The sequence below is a fragment of the Adiantum capillus-veneris genome, chromosome 3, assembly GCF_014529385.1.
Source record: "Adiantum capillus-veneris isolate H3 chromosome 3, ASM1452938v2, whole genome shotgun sequence".
Classification (NCBI taxonomy): Eukaryota; Viridiplantae; Streptophyta; class Polypodiopsida; order Polypodiales; family Pteridaceae; genus Adiantum; species Adiantum capillus-veneris.
The window spans coordinates 32,597,385-32,613,761 of record NC_140933.1 but is presented as its reverse complement, the minus strand read 5'-3'; positions in this window follow the sequence as shown (position 1 = coordinate 32,613,761).

Genomic DNA, 16,377 nt, shown 5'->3' with positions numbered 1-16,377 from the left:
ATGTATGTGTATCCATGTGCATGTGCATGTGTACACATGTGTATGGATATCCATGGATGACCATAGGATGACCCATAGCCATGGACCCATCTGTTTTGGAAAGGATGACTCTAAACATGGGGTTACATGAGGTGTAGCACCCAAAGCTGGCATGGAAGGCTTAGGGAATATGTACTTTTGACCTTTCTTGGCAAGCAAGTGAGGTTAGGACACGTCTACACGTGAGAATAGCAAGAGGGGACGCCCTATGAAACTAGAGGCTAGCTTGACAAGGAAATTCTGATGCTGTGACAATTCATTGATGAAGCAACTCCAAAGCCTTGTGAGACCAATAACTTATAGACACCTTACGGTAATATATTTTGTTGCATCAATTCACTTCTACATCTAGTTTCTCTTCTCTTCTCGAAAAACTCCCAAAATATTATTTTCATTTCTTATTCTTATCCATCTAAAGCCAGTTGGGAACAACAAAAATTCTACGTATTATAATGATATCCTATCATTCCTCTATATGCACGCAAGATGGCATCAATTCAAAGCAAGAGTTTTACTTGTGAAATAAAGGTTGTGCTATTCTATATGCACTCATTTGTGTTGGTATACACACACGTCTTGTCATTTTCAATTGAAAATTGAGGAAAGGAATTTAAAATGAAATAATCAACTCCTTATAAAGGATGATAGTGTAATTCATAACCTAAACTTTGTGTATGCATCAAGCTTTGTGAAGATACGCCCAAGTCGTCCATGAATGTGAGGAAATGAGATTAATGTATGAGTAATAGAATATATTTATCATAAGTCTATGGCAAGATTAAGCACACTATATGTTTGAGCAATGTGTGACATGACCATATATTGTTGGTATTAAAACATTTTCATTTACTCACCTTACTTCCATTGGTTTCTTTACACATTAGCTTACAACTTCTCAAGTTAATTAAGTAATTAGTAGTGAGAATGGCACCGAAGAGAGCTTGTTTTGGTGGCTTGCATGATCACGATACTGGAACCAGTGATGGAAAAGGCAAAGGGAAGGCCTCTATGAATAAAGAAGTGTCAATCTTCTCACTAAGCAATGCCATCACTCATGAGAAAGTAGGAAAACTTTTCAGTTATTTAATGTTCAGTGCGTCACGACTAATTAGGAATGAAAATTACCCCAAAAATATTGGGTCACTCCCAATTGAAAACTACGTCATTTGAACTAGTTATTTTTTAAAATTTGAATTATAGGAAGAAACTGCTTGATGATATACAGTCTGAAGTACGAAAAAATGTTTGCTTAGGAAGGATTCTCCCAACCTTACTTCATTTTATTTCCATATTGATTTAGTATGAACTCCCCTTTGATCATAGGGACATAGCTCGCATTTCTACGTAGGAGCTGTGCATTTTTATGTACAATGTTGACCCATTTCTATGAGCCAACTTAGTTCATTTCTATGGACATATAATGTGACTCACTTGGAGGGTTACTCTAGGAGGTGTATCACTTATTGGTTATATGGGTAGCCAATGACAATGGGTGAAGTGAACATCCGTTGGAAGAAATTTCTATGATTTTGGAGTATTGGAATAATGATGTAGTGTTGTATGTCAAGTTTTTCCTAGGAAAGATTGTCTTGGTGCCTATTTTTACTGTTTGAAGGGATGTTTAAATGAACTTTTGATGGAAACTCTAATAAAAGAAATTTGTGTTATGAACAATCGTGTGGTAATAATTAGGAAACAAGATTAAAGTGTCAGTGTGGGGGTGGAAAGTGGGGACTGGCTCACGTTGCCATGTCAATGGATGGGTGGTCTTGATTAGTCGATAAACTCTCTGCTCCCTATTCGTTTAGAAAAAAAAAACGAATCTCAATGATCCAACATTTCTTATTCTTATCCATCTAAAGCCGACTGGGAACAACAAAAATTCTACTTATTATAATTCCATACAATGATTCCTCTATATGCATGCAAGATGGCATCAATTCAAAGCAAGAGTTTTACTTCTGAAATCAAGGTTACGCTGCTCTATATGCACTCCTTTGTGTTGGTATACATACGCGTCTTGTTCATTTTCCATTGAATATTGGAGAAAGGAATTTAAAATAAAATAATCAACTCCTTATATAGGATGATAGTGTAATTCATAACCTAAACTTTGTGTATGCATCAAGCTTGGTCACAATACGCCATGGTCGGCCATGAATGTGAGGAAACGAGATTAATGTATGAGTAATAGCGTATATTTATCATAAGTCTATGGCAAGATTAAACACACTATATGTTTGAGCAATGTGTGATATGACCATATATTGTTGGCATGAAAACATTTGCATTCACTCACCTTACTCCATTGGTTTCTTTACACATTCGCTTACAACTTCTCAAGTTAATTAAGTAATTAGTATTGAGAATGGCACCCAAGAGAACTTGTTTTGGTGGCTTGCACAATTACGAGACTGGAACCAATGATGGAGAAGGCAAAGGGGAAGCCTCTATGAATTAAGAAGTGCCAATCGTCTCATGAAGCAATGCCATCACTCATGAGAAGGTAGGAAAACTTTTCAGTTATTTAAACGTTCATTGAATCACGAGTAATTAGGAACGAAAATTACCCTACAAATATTGGCTCACTCCCAATTGAAAACTACGTCATTTGAACTTGTTATTTTTAAAGTTTAAATTATTAGGAAGGAATTGTTTGATGATATACTGTCTGAAGTAGGAAAAAATGTTTGCTTATGAAGGACTCTCTCAAACTTACTTCATTTTATTCCAATATTGATTTAGTATGAACTCCCATTTGATCACATGGAGGTAGCTCGTGTTTCTATGCAAGAGCTGTGCATTTCTATGTACGATGGTGACCCATTTCTATAAGGCAACTAAGCTCATTTCTATGGACATATAATATGACTCACTCGGAGGTTACTCTAGGAGGTGTAGCACTTATTGGTTGTATGAGCAACCAATGACATCGAATGGAGTGAACATCCACCAAAAGAAGTTACTACAATTTTGGAGTATTGGAATAATTATGAAATAGTGTTGTATGTCGAGTTTTTCCTAGAAAAGATTGTCTTGGTGCCGATTTTTACTATTTGGAGGGCTGTTTAGATGAACTTGTTATGGGAACTCTAATAAAAGAACTTTGTGTTATGAACAACCATGTCGTAGTAATTAGGAAACAAGATTAAAGTGTCAATATGGGGGTGGAAAGTGGAGACTGGCTCAGGTTGCCATGTCAATGGATAGGTGGTGTCGATTAGTCGATAAACTCTTCGCTCCCTATTCGTTTAGAAAAAGTGAAATTAGAACCTCATTGCACCAAGAGCCGAGAAGTCTCAAATGTTCGTGCCTCTGAAAGCTATGGGGAAAAAGGCATTTGAGTTTCTCTCATTTGGAAGATGAGATCTATGAATGTTTAAATATTTGTGTGAGTTCATGCTTCTTCTATGAGACATGATTAGGAACCTATCACTGGAGTCTCATCAATGCCAATATTTCTGACTAAGCGAGATAACCATACAGCCTCTTTAATTGCATCCGACACAATGCAACGTACTCTGCTTCCGTAGTGGAAGATGACGTACAATCTCGAAGACATGACCTCCAAGATACTGTTGCTCCAGCAAATATGAAGACATAGCCAGATGTCAATCTCCCATTGTCGACACAATTCGCATAGTCTGCATCCACATAACCCATGATGGATGCATCACTGTTCTTGAAGCGTAAACACCTGCGAACCGTACCTTTGAGGTACCTAAGAATGTGATTCATTGCTTCCCAATGCTTACTGCCAGGATTTGCCATATATCGGCTCACCACTCCCACTGCAAAAGCAATGTCTGGCCTTGTGGCTACCATAGCATACATGAGACTGCTCATTGTGCCGAAGAATATGGTACCTTAGCCATTTCTGCTCGCTCAGCATCAGATTTGGGTGCATCTTCCTTGCTGAGTTTCAACAATGCCTGCATTGGGGTACTCAATGCTTTCCCCCCCTGCATATTGAAACGCTGCAAAACTTTCTCAATGTATGTTTCTTGAGATAACTCAAGAATACGACGTTTGCGATCTCTTTTGATTCGCATGCCAAGAAAGTGTGTAGCATCCTCTAAATCTTTCATTGCAAAATTGTTGCTAAGTGTTTTCTTCAAGTTGACAATCTCCGCAATGGATTTCCCAGCTATAAGCATGTCATCAACATACAGAACTAGAATGATCATTGAGCCATCATCTAGCTTTCTTGTGGACAAGTAGTGATCCTCTTCGCTCCTTTAATATCCTTGCGACCTCATATATGCATCAAATTTATGATACCACTGCCTTGAACCCTACTTTAAGCCATAAAGTGCCTTTTTGAGCTTACATACTAACTCCTCACGAAATGCGTTCTCCTGAACAAACCCTTCAGGCTGCTGCATGTAAACATCCTCATCAAGATCCCCATGAAGAAATGCTGTCTTCACATCCATTTAGACAAGTTCCATGTCCTCAATCGCTACAAGACCAAGTACGATTTTAAGCGTTGTCATTTTGACCACAGGCGAGAAGATTTCATCAAAATCAACTCCCTTTTGCTGTTTGAAACCTTTGGCTACAAGTCTAGCATTGTACTTTGGATTTAGATCACCTGAGGTAAATTTCTTCTTGTAAACCCATTTGCAAGGTAAATCTTTCGCATCATTTGGTAGTTCTACCAAGTCCCAAGTGTCATTAGCCAAAATCGAGTTATACTCAGATTCCATAGGCTGCTCCCACTTCACCACATCATCCATCACCATGGCTTCTTGGTAGCAGCTTGGCTCACTGCAATCGGTCAACATGATGTAACCAAGACCTGGCTCAAAATGCGCAGATGGACGAGAGACTCTAGTAGACCATCTCACTCCTTGACCATTGCTATCCGCTCCCTCTGGAGCATTGCTAGTGGAAGGTACATCACTAGCCCACTGAGTTGATTTCACTGCCTCTGAGGCAACATCCTCAAAAGTGACTCTCCGAATCTCTATTTTCTTGATAGGTTGTTTATGCATCTTCGACTCATTGAAGATCACATCTGAACTACGGATGACTCGAGGAGATTCCGGGTGCCAGAGACGATATCCCATCTTTCCATCTGTACCATATCCAATGAAAATACATTTGTGTGACTTTGGCTCTAACTTCTGTTGAATTTGTTTAGGCACGTGAGCATAAGCTTCACAACCAAAAACACGTATATGGTCATAGTGGGGCTTACGTTTAGACCATAACTCTTCTGGAATCTCATAATTCAATGGCATACTAGGCGAACGATTTATAATGTGCACTGCGGTCAAGACGGCTTCTGCCCAGAAGCCTTGTGTGAGATTTGCCCTAGAAAGCAAGCTGTGACTCTTTCCTGAATCGTACGATTCATGCGCTCAACAACTCCATTCTAAGCTGGTGTGATGGTGTAATAAATTGCCTTTTAATACCCCTTTTAGCACAGAAATTGGCAAACTCCTTGGAGACATACTCTCCACCGTTGTCAGTCTACAACCTCTTGAGTTTCTCGCCAGAGTGATTCTCAATGAGTGCTAAGAATTTTTGGAACACAGGAAGAACTTGATCCTTATGTTTCAAAGGATATGCCCACACCTTTCGAGTAGAGTCATATATGAATGTCACAAAATAGCTGCCTCCCCCCCTAGAGGTTTGGTTGACATAGGACCACAAACATCACTATGTACTAAATATAGAGGTTCAGCTCGCTTATGACCCAATGGTAAGTGAACGGACCTAGTCTGTGTGCCATATATACAGTGCTCACAAACAGGAAATTCAACATAAGACAAGACATGTAAGTTTTTTGGCTAATATGACCTAGCTGGCAATGCCACAACTCAATAGATGGCAGCTCAAAATAGATATGTAATCATGACCAACATCTGACACATGCATGGAATACAAGGTACCATGCTTCTGACCTCTGAGTACAACAAGATTCCTTTGTGTACTATCCATGAACCATTGCCAAATGTGGTGTTGTAGCCCAAATCATCAAGCTAACCAACAGAAATCAAGCTTTTAGTCAACTTGAACACATGTCTGACATTACATAAAGTAAAGTGCGTGCCATTCCTTAGATGCAATTTGACGTTTTCGACACCCTCAATGTCTAGTTCATAAGCATCACCAAGTCTCATTTTACCACAAGAGTGAGAATAAGTAGAGAACCACTCTCTATGTGGTGTCACATGGAAACTCACACCAGAATCTACTATCCAATTCTATGTATATTACGCATCTTCTATAACAAGAGCCTCGACAGGTAGATTTGCTGTGAAGACCAATACATCAGAGGTAAGTGGCATAACAACCACTGGAAGAGTCTCTACAATAGGAGCATTTGAAGACTCTAGCACATTGATCTCCTCTAGCTTTGGTTTACCCTTGCTTGAATCATCAGACTTAGAAGTGTCACCGGATTGTTTATCCTTCTTGCTTTTCTGCCATTTCCTGCAATCCTTCTTCACATGCCCTTTTTTATGGCAGTGATAGCACTCGACATTATGCATAGAACCCCGAGACTTACTGCGTGATCCCCCACGTTCCTTGCTTTTGGCACGACTTTGAGTGCGACCCCTCTGTCTATCACTAGCAATATACGTATCACCATCCTTCTTGCCTTCGAGAGATTTCCTGCGAATCTCCTTGATAAACAGACTCCCAAGGACGTCATTGTACACTAGACCGGTACCAGGTGCTGAGTTGCTAATCGCAGTATAGAACGTATCTCAAGACGAGGGTAAACTGTATAGCAAGAAGATACATTTGATTTCCTCATCGAAGACCAAACCCTGAGTGGTCAATTGAGTGAAAATGATATTGAACTCATTAATGTGAGTAGAAATAGTGCCCTCTTCCTTCATACGAAGGTCAAACAACTTCTTCATCAAGAAAACCTTATTAGTGGCACTTTTGTTCTCATAATTAGAACACAACTTATCCCATGCATCTCTAGTAGTCCTTTCTCCAACTATAGTAAAGTACACAGATTCAACCAAATGAAAACGGAGGGTATATTTTGCCTTAGCATCAAGTCTCTCCCACTCAACATCTGTATACTCACCCTCTGGGCGCTCCATGATAGGATCCAACTGGCCTTTTTGTATAAGAACATCTTGATCTGCTCTTTCCAGATAGCAAAATTCATCCCATCAAATTTCCGGATATTGTAAATATCATTTTCACCACTAGATGACATGGTTGCAAGCTAAAGATATGGCGATAAACATGGGAAAAAATCGGCAAAGTTTCCCCAAAAAAACTGACAGAATCTTAATCCAAAACTGTCACAAGAGATCAGTAACGCATCAAAGGTAATGCTCTCAAAGCATAAGACAGGCGCATCAACCACTAACTGTGCATAAAAAGTCAGAACCTGACCCAAGACTGCCAACACGGCGTCAAATGCACCTAGCCCTCTCTATACATGTGTTATGGCGAGGCCACGAAAAAGGGGTACTCCAACAACCTGTATCACCGGAAGGATCTCAACATTCCAGAATCCCCCAGCTCAAGAAAACCTCACGCTATCGACCCTCACAAAAGGTTATGCAGACAAGAAACCATCCCAGTCTCCAAAAGGGCCTCCAAACCGAGTCTCAAAAACGATTGGGACTGCCAGAAACAAGCCAAATCGGCTCCACAAAAGGTACATATGACAGTTTCCGCAACTCAACGTACATCCATTGTCAACAATACTGCAAGATGCAGTGTACGCGCTCAAACATGCGCCAAACAAAATGTGCAAGCAGTAAAAAAATCCTTGCGGGGAGTAAAACCGCTCTTAAAAGAGCTCAAGCACTATCAAAAGTGCCAAAACAATGCATATGCGCATCAAGTACTCCCACTGAAATTTGTGCTGATACTAAACATTGCAACCTGTAAGAAACCTGGATGTCCTGTATGTATGCAAGAACCTGTGAGGAGATAGATGCCTGAAAAACCCGAGACAATGTCGATGCCGAAAACTGCTCCTAATCAGCCCATAAACACTATCTCAATAACACATAATATCATAAAACGGCTATATACCATCCCAAAATAGTCTTTGAACAACCTGCACCTATGTCCTGTACATGTACCTCTAGCAAAAGTGGAGTTGAAAAATACAACTCCTGAAGCGTAGCTCGGATGAAGCTTTTGCACGAACAACTTCGAAAGGGGGGTAAAACCCTAGGACGCCTATTGAACACGCTCTCGGAACACTGGATTTATCGATGCCGAAATCGAAAACCTGTTTACACTTTTGAAAGTGCACGGGCGCGGACGCGAAAACGGCAAGCACAAACCTTGCTCTGATATCAGTTGAAGGTGCCGCGGGAAGCGTTTTCGAGTGCAAGTGCGAGAGCAGAGAGAGAGAGACCTGCTTTGGGTGGATCACACAACAACGTTATCCTGTTGCAGCTCCTTATTCTTTTGTTTGTCTTAAGGAATAAGTGTATGATGGTTAAGTTAGTAGATGGGTTAGTAGTAAGTGGGATGTTCGGTCAGTTGGCCTGAATCCCAACAGCGGGGACCTCACAATAGAGGCTAGAAGGCAGGGACTTGCTTGATCTACTCTTGAGAGGTATTGGGAGTTATGAGTGAGATAGGAAAGCATTTCATTCTGCATTCGATGCTTGAAAGTATTGTTCCATCATCCGTTTTTCCTTAAGTATTGTACCATTTGTTGGTTTTGCTCGTAGGAATTGACGCCATACGCCTTCATGACCAATCATGATGCCTCCAGACATTCATTCTTGATGGAATTCTTGCGTTGGGGAAACTCTCTCTCTCTCTCTATCTATCTATCTATCTCTCTCTCTCTCTCACACACACACACACATGCACACGCGCGCACACATGTGTGCACACATACACACACACAACTTTCAATGGGTGGTTGAGACCTCCTATGCTTTAGTATATATAATACATAGCAACAGGAGGGATCTTGCCCCCCCCCCCCCCCCCCCCCCCCCCCGGCTTTCAACGCATTTGGCATAGGCCTCTTCACTATGCTTTAGTATATAAGGTGAGGGGGGCAATGGTATGGCATCAAATCTAACCTGCACCGCTGTAACATTTAATGGTCTAAAAACTTGTGTGTAGCGGAAATTAGCATGAACATAGTGGGCATTTCATTAGAATAGATTCCTAATGAAAATTACAAGAGCGCTTGGGTGGAGAGAGCAAAAAAAATCATAACACCTAGTTAGATAGCATGAACAATACTTTCAAAAGAGAGAGAAATTAAGCTATTGACAACAGTTGAGGACCGGATAGGCATGGAGCCGTTCCCCCCTCCAAAAGGCTTTGTATTATGGTTTCTCCCATCAAGAGAGACATTGTACAATACAATTCTTTGTGTTCCTTCAAGACTAGCTAGTGCAATGAAGATGAAAGCTTCATGCACTAAGCAAAACACTTAGTAAACACAACATCAATTTTCCCCGGTCTCAAACCCAAGACCTCACACACCTTCGAAGATGGTGAGAGCTAGCAGGGTATGAGAGTAGATTGAGAGAAAGAAGGAGTATCTTACGAGAAAGATGTACATATCCTCACATAATCACTCATATTAGCATAGCTTAGCTTAGTAATTAGATTGGTAGAGGAGATGAGCATGCATTGAAGCTTGGCTCTTGGTTGGATTTGCATCCACATGCCAAGAGTATGTCGATGTAGGCTTCTATCTCACAAGCTTGGAGTAGGTGATGAGCTCTCCATTAAAGCTTGGGAAGAGATGGTCTTCTCTTTCTTCACACATGAGATTGTGTGAGTGTGTGATAATGCCTTGCAAAAATCAGCCCCCTCTCTCTCTTGGGCGAGCCCCCTTGCTATTTGCTCTTGTTGTCCTCCCATTGGACCTCCCTAGAGCTAGCCAATGACAATTAAGCAGCATAAGTGATAGCCTTCTGACATGTGTCCCCCTTTCCCCTTTTGTGAGAGCTTAAGGTAATTTAATAATTTAACTAAACTCTCATTGGACCCCTTTGCCTCCTGGCTAATAGGAATCAGGCAAGCCATTGGGCTCCGGAATGCTCATTGGACCCCTTGGGAGACTGTCCAATAGTCTTCTAGAGGACTTAATTCTCATTGGTTCTTTTATTAAGTGTTTTTAAATTAATTAAACTAGATTTACTCTAGCCTAATTCTCATTGGTCCACCTCCAAGGCCGTCCAATAGGAATTGGTTACACCTTGTGAGCATCTGGGCTAGGGAGCTAACATGTGTCCCTCATTCCCTTTGTGTAAAGGGAGCTTGTGTGTGTGTGTGTGGCTTTCTTTCTCATCCCCTACAAGAAAGGCTCGCCCCCTCCTAAGTAGGGATTGCAAAAGACTTTTTTTGTACACACACAAAGCATCCAATTCCCTTAAGGTTGACCTTTGGACACAACCTTTGAATTTTGGAACCTTAGCATTTTGGAAGTCTTAATGGGCTGAACCTTCGGGTCTTTTTAGCCCATTGCTGCACATGGCTCTTTTGCAGATGCCCCCCCCCTTTGGATCCCTATCTTCCCTCCTTTGGATCCCTATTGTGGCCGGTCTGCTAGATTAACCAATATTCTAGCTTTTTCTCCCCTAGCACTTCCCCATATTAAATGATCAGTTTAACATGAGAAAATCATTTAGGAGAATTAGATATTGATTATTATGACATTACCTCTCTCTTGAAATCATAGTCCTCCTCGACTATGGTGTAGAGAAGATAAAGCATATTCATGAGTCCTTTTCTTAGCGGGTAGAGGATTCCTATGTTACCCTACGACATCATTCCACAATGGATGACTAGTCCATTTGGCGCTTGAGAGCCTGAGGCTGCCGCAAGCATGTCTGCACATTAGTCCTATCAATCTTCCATAGTAGAGTGACAAGCTCTACTTGGTGTTTGGGAGACGTCGTCTCGCAAACTTGATCTAAGCATGCATACTACTTCATTTTTGTGCACAATAAAGAAAAAGAGAGTCTTATAAGACAAAAAAAAACTCTGTTCATTTTTAACATTTTGTACATTTGCTTACTCTTGGGAAGCATTGTAAGCATTGACAAGGTTTAGGTTATCCTTTAATTGTATGCCTTGCATCCATCTAGCATCTTCAAAAGGATAATTCTTAAATTTAATAAGATATTGTCGGATAGTCTTACCTCCTCTTAGTACCTTGTCTTCATGTCGGAGAATGGACTCGGGCTGTAGCACCTCCTCTTGGTCCTTGATCTCCGGTGGGTCTTCAATAGTTGGCTCTTGAGGTGGCTCTCCTTTGTAAGGCTTTAATAGGCTCACATGGAAAGCATTGTGGATGAGCCAATGATTGGGCAACTTGAGTTGATAGGCCATCTCATTGATTGGCCTAAGAATCTGGAAGGGACCATAGTACCTTTTTGCTAGCTTAGCATAGTACTTTTGGTGTCCCGTAGGATTCTTGCCCGTCGTGTGCCTTAATCGAGCCTTGGGAAACTTTAATAAGACCCAATCATTTTCTGTAAAGGCTTGGGCACTTCTGTGCTTGTCAGCAGCAGCCTTTTGCCTTTGCTGTGAGATAGAGATAGCATCCTTAATCTTTTGAAAATATTCTTGTAGGTCTCAGGTATACTCATCTGTAGCGAAGATCTTCCCATGTACCTTAAGTAGCAAGGGACTTTTTTATCTTCCCTCAATTACCTCGAAAGGTGCTTTTCCCGTGGAAGTATGTACAGTGTTATTGTAAGCATACTCCACTAAGGGTAAGTACTTCTCCCATTGGGATCTTTGATCTACTTCCGTTACATAGGCTTTTAGTAGATCGAGAATGGTTAGGTTAGCTATTTCACTTTGGCCATCCGTTTGTGGATGATAGGCCGAAGAGAAGTTTAGCCTTGTCCCTAAATTCTCAAAGAGACCCTTTCAGAAATTACTGGTCATTCTAGGATCTCTATCCGACACTATGGACATTGGCAAGCCATGGCACTTGAAAATTTGTGAAATGAAGAGGGTTGCCATTTGATGGGCTTTGATAGTCTTTTTGACAGGTATAAAATGAGCTTGTTTACTGAACCTGTCTACTATCGTCCATATTCCCGTATTCCCATGGATAGACTTAGGTAATCCAAAGATAAAATCCATGGATATGCTCTCCAATGGTGAATTAGGGATTGGCAAGGGTTGAAGCAATCCAAGTTGCTTCCCTCTATCAAATTTTGTCTTTTGGCATACCACATTTAGAAACATACTCTTGTATGTTCACTTTCATGGTAGGCCAATAGAAATATGTTTCAATTCCCTTTATGGTAGACTGAATCTCTCTATGCCCCGCATAAGGTGGAGCATGAGATTCATACATTACTTTCTCACGTAGTGAGTTAGTAACGCATAGTCAATTGCCATAGAGAAGATAACCATCTTGTAAAGTAAATGGTTCTTATTTCTTCCCTAATGCAAGGGATGAAATCACATCTCTAAAATCGGGATCAATAGCATACTCATCTATCATTGAAGATAGATCTTTGTGAGTTTCTATGGAAACCGCATTCACTCTCGGCCGTCTTGAGAGTGCATCAGCTACTTGATTATGCTTGCAGCAATGTGAGCAATATGGAAATGAAATTGCGAAAGGAAATTTGCCCACCTCATTTGTTTGTCGGAGAGCTTGGTCTGTGTCATGAAGTACTTAAGACTTTGGTGATCCGTTCGCAGAATGAAAGGAGTCCCCAATAAATAGTGCTTCCATGAGTCTAAGGCATGTAGAACTGCAAGGAGTTCCTTTTCATGTATGCTTAGAGCTTGCTCAACAAGGTCGAGCCTTCGAATCTCATAGCCTATGGCGTGCCCTTCTTGGAGCAAAACAGCTCCAAGGCAATCACCACAAGCATCACATTGGACCTCAAATGGTTTTGAGAGATCCGGTAGTGTAAGCATAGGTTGAGAGATAAGCTTTTCGAAAGCATTGTTCTCCTTAGTAGACCATGTATACCTAACGCTTTTCTTTGTTACGTCATGTAATGGTCCCGCAATTTGTGAGAACTTTTCTATGAAGCGTCTATAGTATGCACACATACCTATAAAGCTTCTTAGTTCATGAAGATTCCTTGGTTTAGGCTATCCTTTTATTACCTCTAACTTTGATGGATCCATTTGGATGCCATCTTGAGAGATAATGTGACCTAAATATTGAATCTCTTGCAAGAAAAATTCACTTTTATTTCGTTTAACATAAAGTTTATTCTCTCTCAAAACTTGAAATATTACCTGGAGGTGTTGCTTGTGTTCGTCTAATGAACTAGAGTAGATGATAATATCATCAAAGAACACTCCCCAGTGAAGGTTCGATGAGGCCTGAACAACTTCTCCATCAAGCGGTTGAATGTGGCTGGTGCATTGGTCAAGCCAAAAGACATGACAATGTATTCATAAAGACCAAATGTGGTGCGAAATGCGGTCTTTACAATGTCTTGATCAACTATCCTTATTTGATGATAGCCACTTTTTAGGTCAATCCTACTGAAGTAGGTCGATCCTTGTAGCTTATCAAATAGGTCTTCTACCCGTGGAACGGGAAACCTATTCTTGATAGTGATCCTATTTAGTGCTCTATAGTCGACACACATACGATATGTGCCATCTTTCTTTTGCACTAATAGCATCGGTGAGCAAAATGGAGATGAGCTAGGCCTAACCATGCCCTTCTCAACTAACTCATGCACTTGCCACATAATCTCCTCTTGTTGAGCTTGAGAAACTCTATAAGGAGGTTTGTTAAGCGGTGAACTTCCTGGAAGAAGTTCAATTGCATGGTCATCATTACCTCGTTTAGGAGGTAGCTCACAAGGGATGTTGTCAATAAAAACATCTTGAAACCCCTTGAGAAAATTGGATAACTCTAATTCCTTTTGGTTGCTTTTATTTTCTTTTGCTAAAGCATTAGGTTCATTTTGAGAATCTTTAACAAAAATCATGTACACGAAAATAGAGCTATTTATTGACTTGTTGAAAGCTGGTGTATGTACAATAGGGATAGTGTTACCCATTTCCTTAGCATCTATATACATGTCTTTTTCCCTGAACTTAAAGGAGATTCTCCTTTCAGGAAATTTAACATTGGCAGCCAGGCGGTCAAACCATGGTGCGCCTAGGATTACATCCTCATGTTTGAGAGGAGAGATAAAGAAGTCCTCTTTGTCCACATAGCTTTGAACATGAAGCCTCAATTTCCCGATTAAGGGAGTGACTGAAGCTTCTTGCTCCTTGAAAGCACTGTTATCGGGTAGGACACTCCCATCTCATAGGCTTGTATGCCTAGCTTGGTGGCCAACTCTATAGATATAAAATTGTGTGTAGAACCAGGGTCAAAGAGAATAAAAGCATCATGTTCTCTTACCTTTCCCCAAGCATGGCATAGAGGAGATCCTTTGTGGTGAGTTTGGTGAGTCTCCTCCTCTTGGATTTCAACCAAGGAAGCTCTAGGAGGATCTTGGCTGTTGTTCTTTTGGGGACAAGCGTGGTACGCATGCCCTTGTTTGCCGCACTTGAAACACCGGTTATCCTTGTGATAACGCTCAAGCTCTTCAGGAGAGAGTTTGTTTTTACCTTTGTAAACTCCCTTCTCTTTAGCTTAGTTGGAGTTGCCCTTAGGAGACTTTTGGGCATTGTCCTTCCCCTTAGGCTCATTGGAACCCTTGTTTTCCGTGGGCTTATTATTTCTTTTAGCCCCCGTTTGGAAATTGATTCGAGAGGCCACCATAGTATGGTGTATTACCGCCGATATGGTACGTGGCCTTTGGGAGTTGACATACTCTGCCATTTCTTCGGTTAAGCCCGCACAAAATTGTTGCTTTTGCTCTCCAAAATCCAACTTCTTGAAGACAATGGCTTTGAGTTGTAGGTCCCAAAACTTGTATACATAGTTGTGGATGGATTCATAGGGAGAGAGCTTTAAGCTTCGCCATTCGGTGAGTACTTTGTCTTTGGCATCGGTGGCCAAAAACTGCTTCATAATGGAAGCTCTTAAAGCTTTCCATTTTTGTGGAGCTTCACCGTTGGCTCGTAGGCTAGACCACCATTGTCTGGCAGACTTTTGAAAGTGCATAGCTACATGGCGTAGCTTAGAGGACTCCGTGAAGCCCTCATCTCCAAACGCTGCATCGAACTGTTGGATAAAGGCCAAGACTTTGTCTATAGCACCAAAGGTACCATCATAGGTAAGGAAAGAGATGCTCTTCCCTCCCTCTTTGAATTTCTTCAACTTGGACGACCTCTTCCATGCGGCATAGGATTTCCTATGGCCTCTTCTTTTTTATGGTTCAAAGGTTGCACCATCACTTTCTTCAGAAGGTGGAGAAGAGGGTGACCTCTTTTTCGCCTTTTTCTTGTCTTGATCTTCATTGTCTTCACCATCACTTTCATAAGAGGAAGAGGATGAAGAAGATGGAGAAGAGGGTGTCCTCTTTCTCGCCTTTTTCTTCTCTTGCTTTTTATCATCCCTCTTTGAATTATGGCATGGAGAAGAGTGTGATGGTCTTCTCCGCTTTGGTGGTGATGGAGAGCGTTTAGCCCGCCGTCTTCGTGGAGCCATCTCCGTCGAGGTGGCGGGAGACTCACTTCTTTCTCGTTGCTTCGGTGGAGGCTCTTGAGTTCTCCTTTGGGAAGGAGATGCATCATCTAGAAGTAAATTCTTGAGCCCTTCATATGGATTCTCTTCTTCTTCCCGAATCGGAGAGAGACCTCTTTTGGGAGTCTCACAAGGAGGCTTCCTAGGTGTTCTCTCGTCATGGTGATGAGCTTGGAGAATCCCGTGAGTACGGAGCTGCCGTTGCTCTTCACTTTGGAGAGATGGATTGCCCATGGCTTGTTGAAGCCTATAAACAAGATAGTTAACAAGCATCGGAGCATCATTAGTAGCTTGCTCATTAGCAAAATCAAAGTTATCAACATTAATTTCACTCTCTTTACTATTGTCAGCCATTCTAACAACTTTTAGGTGTAAAATTTTTAGGTGTACTTTGACACTTCAAGCCCTAGTTGCTACTCCTCTTTACCCCTTTAGAAAAAGCACTCAAGCTACTGTACCCGCGGCTCGAATACCATTAATTGCAAGGAATAGAAGAGAGGGTCGTTCAACACCAAAAAAACACCGGCTCCTGTCAAGCTTCTAATAGCTCAATAGTGGTTAAGCCGTAGGCAAGCCTCGTAGGACTCCACTATTAAAACCATAGCTCTCGACGGTGATGCCCCGTAAACTGCACGAAGGCAGGCGCACTGCAAGGCTGAAAAATCCCTATTCTATTTACTCACAGGCAATTAATAATACCAACCATTTATAGCTAGCTTGAGGACCTCCCTTCTTGAGCAAGAAAAGAGAAACCTTGTGCTCGGATACCAATGTAACATTTA